Raw genomic sequence first — 5,201 nt, forward strand, 5'->3', positions numbered from 1 at the left:
CCCCCCCCCCCCTGCCCGGCCCCCGCGGCCCCCAGCTCCCGGCAGACACCTCGTGCTTTCCCGTCGCTGTCGCCGTCACCCACGTTTATGGCCGACTGCGTTTTACAGCCGCGGTTCCCGGAGCTGCTGGCCAGGCTGTAAACCCGGTGCGTGGGAGCCTGCGTCTGGGGTGGGGCTGAGCTATGGCATCGCTGCAAGGGAAACCGAGTCACGGGGCTCCCCTCCCGCCTGCTGAGAAGCTGCCGGCATTTTCCCCACGCCTCATTTGCCTGGGAGTCCCGACGGCCTAATGAGAAAGCAATTAATTTCCTAGCGCGCCCGGGCGCTGCCGGCGTCATCACCCGCCTGAAGAATTCGAGGGCTAAGCAGAGAGGGGTTGGTGCCTGTTGGGATCCAGTGGGATCCACTGGCAGCAGAATCTGCCCCCCCCCCCACGCCCCCCCTGCCAGCTTGGGGGCAAGGTGATCTCCAGCAGTGGGAGGACGCAACTGGGTGATGTGGGGTCCCTGGCATGGGGGGTAGGAGTTCAACCCTCCACCACGCTTCTTGTGGGGCATTGGACAAGTCCCCATGCCTCAGTTTCCTTAGTCTGGGAAAGGGGTGCAATCCTCTCCTGCTGCTGGCTGCTCACGGTCTGGGTGGGGACGGACAGCGCCATGCATCGAGCTGGGCCGTGGCCCAGCGCTGCTGCCCTAAGTCCGGGCTGGGGAGGTGTCCGACTCCCCCTCCATGAGCCTTGCTCTCTTGACAGGGGAGGAAGCCAGGACGCCTGGGTTCCCCAGCTCCCAGAGGGCAGCGGGGGTGGCGCAGTGGGTGCAGCAGGGAGGTGGGTCTCTGGGTATTTTCCCACCCCCTCAGGCCATCTGCTCCCTCTCTCTGTGCCTCAGTTTCCCTCCGTGCCCATAGCCTGAGCATCTGGCAGGGGGAACCCAGGAGTCTGGGGCTGCCTTCCTGGCCCTGGGCTCCAGGGGGCAAAGCCAGGCCTGGTGGGAGGATGAAAGGGGGTTTGGGGAAGGGGAACGAGGGCCGCACCGGGTGGGGGGGCGAGGGGGTTGAGGTGTGCGGGTTTGGAAGCCCCTCACTCCTGACCCGCAGCCCCCCCATGGGGATAATTGTAGGAGCAGGGGTGGGTGACACTCCCGGGGGTTCAAACCCCTCTCTGCCCCCTCCCCAGGGGCTTGCTGCTCCAGTCCCAGGCTCCCCCAGCAGGGGGCTCTGTGGAGGGGGGGGCAGCAGCAGCAGTGCCTGGCATAGGGAAGATCCCAACCCATTGCAGCAGGGGGCAGACAGCATCTGGCTCCTCCAGCCCCAGCAGGGGGCACTGGAGAGCCCTGGCGAAGGGGGGGACATGGGGGGTGTCCTCAGGTGCCCTCACTGATCCCTGGATTTGCTATAGAACCACTAATCCCCTCCAAGCTGGTGGGGGGCGGGACCCCCTTTCATCACTTCCACCTCCCTGCCTCCCTTTGCCAGATGGGGAAACCGAGGCAGGCAAGCGAAGGACCCCAGGAGTCCTGGCAGCACCCTGAGGCAGTGCAGTGGGATGAGCGTGAGTTATCCCCACTTGAGTTTACCATGGAGGAGAGCTGAGGGTGTCTCCCATCTTGTCCCAGACCAGGCCAGACCCTGCTTAGCTTGAGCAGTGCCCACCAGCGCCTGCTGCCAGCTGGCACCAGTTTGCCCCTCCAGCCCTGCAGTGCCCCCTGTTGACCTGGATGCACCTGGGCCGGGGGGGGCGGGAGGCAGGTAGAGGGAGCAGGGGGGGCAGGGAGCCTCCAGCACCTGCCCTCGGATGCCCCCGCCCTGCCGGCCCGTGCCGCCCCCCATGGAGTCAGCGATAATATTAGTGCTGACATCATGCTCCGCGCCTGGATCTGTTGCTACGGCAACGCCGCATCCTGTTCGCTATTCATGTGACCTCCGGGAAGAGCTGGAATGGGGACGGGAACTGTCCAGCCCGGGGTTATGGTCCCTGGCACTGTCCCCCCCCATCCCCATCCCTGGCGCCGGCCTGGAGCCGGGTCTGGATGGGGCCAGGCCGTGGGGGGCAGGTTGGAGATGTCCCCAGACCACGGGGGAGTCCAGACATGAGGCTTACCCCAGCGCCTGGCTGAGCCTGGACGACTCCATGCCTCAGTTTCCCCTTCCCATACTTCATCCCCTGGCCTGGGGGCTCCTGGGGGCAAGGCAGACCCATGTGCACATGCGTGTTGTGGGAAGGTGGGGGGGGCACACCTGAATGCCTGTGCCCAGAGGTGTATACGGAGTGCGGTCCCCCCATGTGCGCCCCCGCCTGCACCGTGGCTGTGGACACATGTGATGATCCGTGTCCCCCCATGTACTGATGCGTGTGTGTGTGGTGGGGTTGGCCCTGCTGGCAAGAAGCTCATTGCACTGGTTCCCTAGTTGGTCTCCCAGGGCACTGTTGGCAGGAAGCTCACAGCTTGCGGCACCCCACTGGCAGGACTCGGGCATTGCTGAGTGCTGGCAGGGAGCGGGGGGGGATAGTAGAGGGGCTCTTGCTTGGGACCCCCCAGCTGTGTCTGGTCTCTGACCCTGGAGTGGGGGGGGAGGGTGGTCTCTGGGGCAGGCTGGCCTGGCAGAGCAGGCAAATGCCCCAAGCGTGGGCTCCTAACGTGGTGAACCCCCCAAGCTAGCCAGGGAAACTGAGGCACGGGGTGTTGGTAGAAGGTGACCCCAGGAACAGCCCCACCAAGATGCTGCTTGGGCCCCGGGATGCTCAAACTCAAGTCCTCAGGGCTACTGAGGGGCCTGACGTGTGCGTGTGTGCGCGCGCATGTACACATGTATGTACATGCATTGTGTGCACATGTGTACCTACATGCCATGTATGTGTGGACAGGCGGTGTGTGTATATGCACAGTATATGTGTACATGTGTATATCTGCATACAGTGTGCATGTATCTACATATGAGGTGCGTGTAGACACGTGCGTGCATCATGCATGCACATGTGTATCCACAGGTGGTGTACATGCATGTGCACATACATTGCACGGGGGTACACGTGTGTGCACACGTGTGTGTGTCCACATCCTGTGTGCGCGCGCACACATTGTGCCTGTGTCCACGTCCTGTGTGTGCATCTACATGCAGTGCGTGTGTATCTGTCTGTGTACTGTGCGTGTGCATGCCAGGGGGATACGGAGCCGCTGCCCCAGGGGCAAGGCCCTCGCTGGCCTGTTCCGGAAAGACCCGGGTGCCCTGGGGGGGTGCCCTGGAAGTGGGGGGGGGCAGGCCTGAGCCTCTGACTGCTGCCCCCCGCCCTGAGCCATCACACGATGAAATCAGATCCGGCAGCTTAAAAGCCGACCCCCAGGGGCTGGCTCCCCCCCAGCCCCGGGAAGCAAAGCCCCCACCCCATGATGAAGTCATCTCCCCCCTAGGCTTCGGAAGTGACCTTTGACCCCAGCCCTGCTGCCGCCTCCGCTATGCTGGGCCCTAGGGAGGCAGGATGGCAAAGGAGGGATCCCAGCCCCCCCACCCCAGCTCCAGTGCCCTGACAGAGGGTCCCCTTTGGAAATGGGGTCAAGGAACAGGCGGCCTGGGGGTCCCTGGCAAGAGAGCCCTGGTGCCCGGAGCCAGACGCAGCCACCTCTGGGCATGGGGGGGGGGCCCTCACAGCTCAGGCCCTGGCAGCATGACCCTCCCCACCCACAGAAGGGGGAGGGTCTCCCATCCAGAGAGCAAACAGGCCGGATGCTGCTGAGCTTCCAAGACTGGCAAGGCAGGCGAGGGAGAAGAGCCAGGCAGGCTCATGGCCATCTGTTCCCATAGCCCTGGCCTCAGCCACCCCTCCCCCTGCTCGGCAGGGCTGGGGACTTGGGACTCGGGGCTGGGGGGGAGAAGAGGGGAGCCCCCGTGGCTGCAGGAGTGGCCCTGCTGGGGGGTGCTGAACAGGGCCCTGATGGGTGGAGGTCCTGTGGGCAGGAGGGGGGTGTCCTGGATGCCCGAGATGGCTCTGATCCAAGCCCAGAGCCATGCCGAGGCCAGGCCAGGCCCAGGCATATCTGGTGCTGGCAAGAATCCAGATTGTAAAGTGTGTGTGCGCATGGGTGCACACATGTACATGTGTGCGTGCACCTGTTCACAGGTGTGCATGCATGTGTGTGCTTATGTGTATTCCTGTGCATTTGTGTGGACGTGTTGCTCCCGCCGTCTCCCCCGTGCCGCCCTCGCCCGTCCCTCACCCAGCACCAGGCCCCTGGCAGAGGTGTTTCCAGGCTCTTCCCTGCCCTCAGCGCTGCTGCCCGCTCCTCCCTGCAGGCCGAAGCCTCCGGGAGCCTGGGATTTTGGTCATGAGGGTCCCGGATTTGTCCCCATGTCTCGAGGTGCCGCCGGGGTCCAGGGTTAAGTCCGTGCTTAGTGCTGGGTGCCGCACGTGCCCCTTGCAAGGGCCACTGCCGGGGGCAGGAGGCTTTACCTGCAGGGAAACTGAGGCGCAAGGCGATTCAAGTGATGTCATGGGGGGGGCGGGGGGAGGTTGTGGCATCCGGCTTCCCCTCCCTGCAGAGCCAGCGGAAAAGGCTGCTCCGGTTTCGCTCTGACCTTGATGCCTCTCAGTCCCCCCCATCCCGCCCCGACCGGCTCCGTAATCCCGGCCCCATCAGGCTCCCGCCGTATGGCGCTGTCTGGGGGAGCAGTGGCCACATGGGCTTGGGGCGGCTGTAGCCCAGGGCTCCCCGGGGAAGGGGACGGGGGTCTCCCAGAGGTGTCCGTGGAGAAGGACGGGCAGACGGATGGCCTCGCTGACTGTTGGAGGGGTGAGGGGACGGATGCATGGGGAAGGGGGTGGGTGTAATAACCCCGAGCTCCAGCATTGCTTCGCAAAGCTCTGCACAAAAGCACCTGGTGTCACTCTCCCCATTTTAGAGCTGGGAAGATTGAGGCACAGGGGTGGGCAGAGCTGGGAATCAGGCTGGCAGCTTCTGCCTCCACATCCGGTGGCAGGGGCTGGCTCTGGGCATGCCCAGGCTGGGGGGTAGGCGTATTGTCCTCAGTCTTCCAGGCCGCTCGGTGAGTGTTTGTGCCTCAGTTTCCCCATCTGTGAAGTGAGAGCATTGGCTCTGTGGGCTGGGGGCCAGGTTGCGCCCAGTGCCTGTGCTTGGCGCTGCACCCCATGGCATCAGAGGGGTTAATCCCCCCCTCCCCCGTTTCCCCCCCCACACACCTTGGCCCAC

This window comes from Alligator sinensis, unplaced genomic scaffold (genome assembly GCF_000455745.1).
Source record: "Alligator sinensis unplaced genomic scaffold, ASM45574v1 scaffold1542_1, whole genome shotgun sequence".
In the NCBI taxonomy this organism is placed as follows: Eukaryota; Metazoa; Chordata; order Crocodylia; family Alligatoridae; genus Alligator; species Alligator sinensis.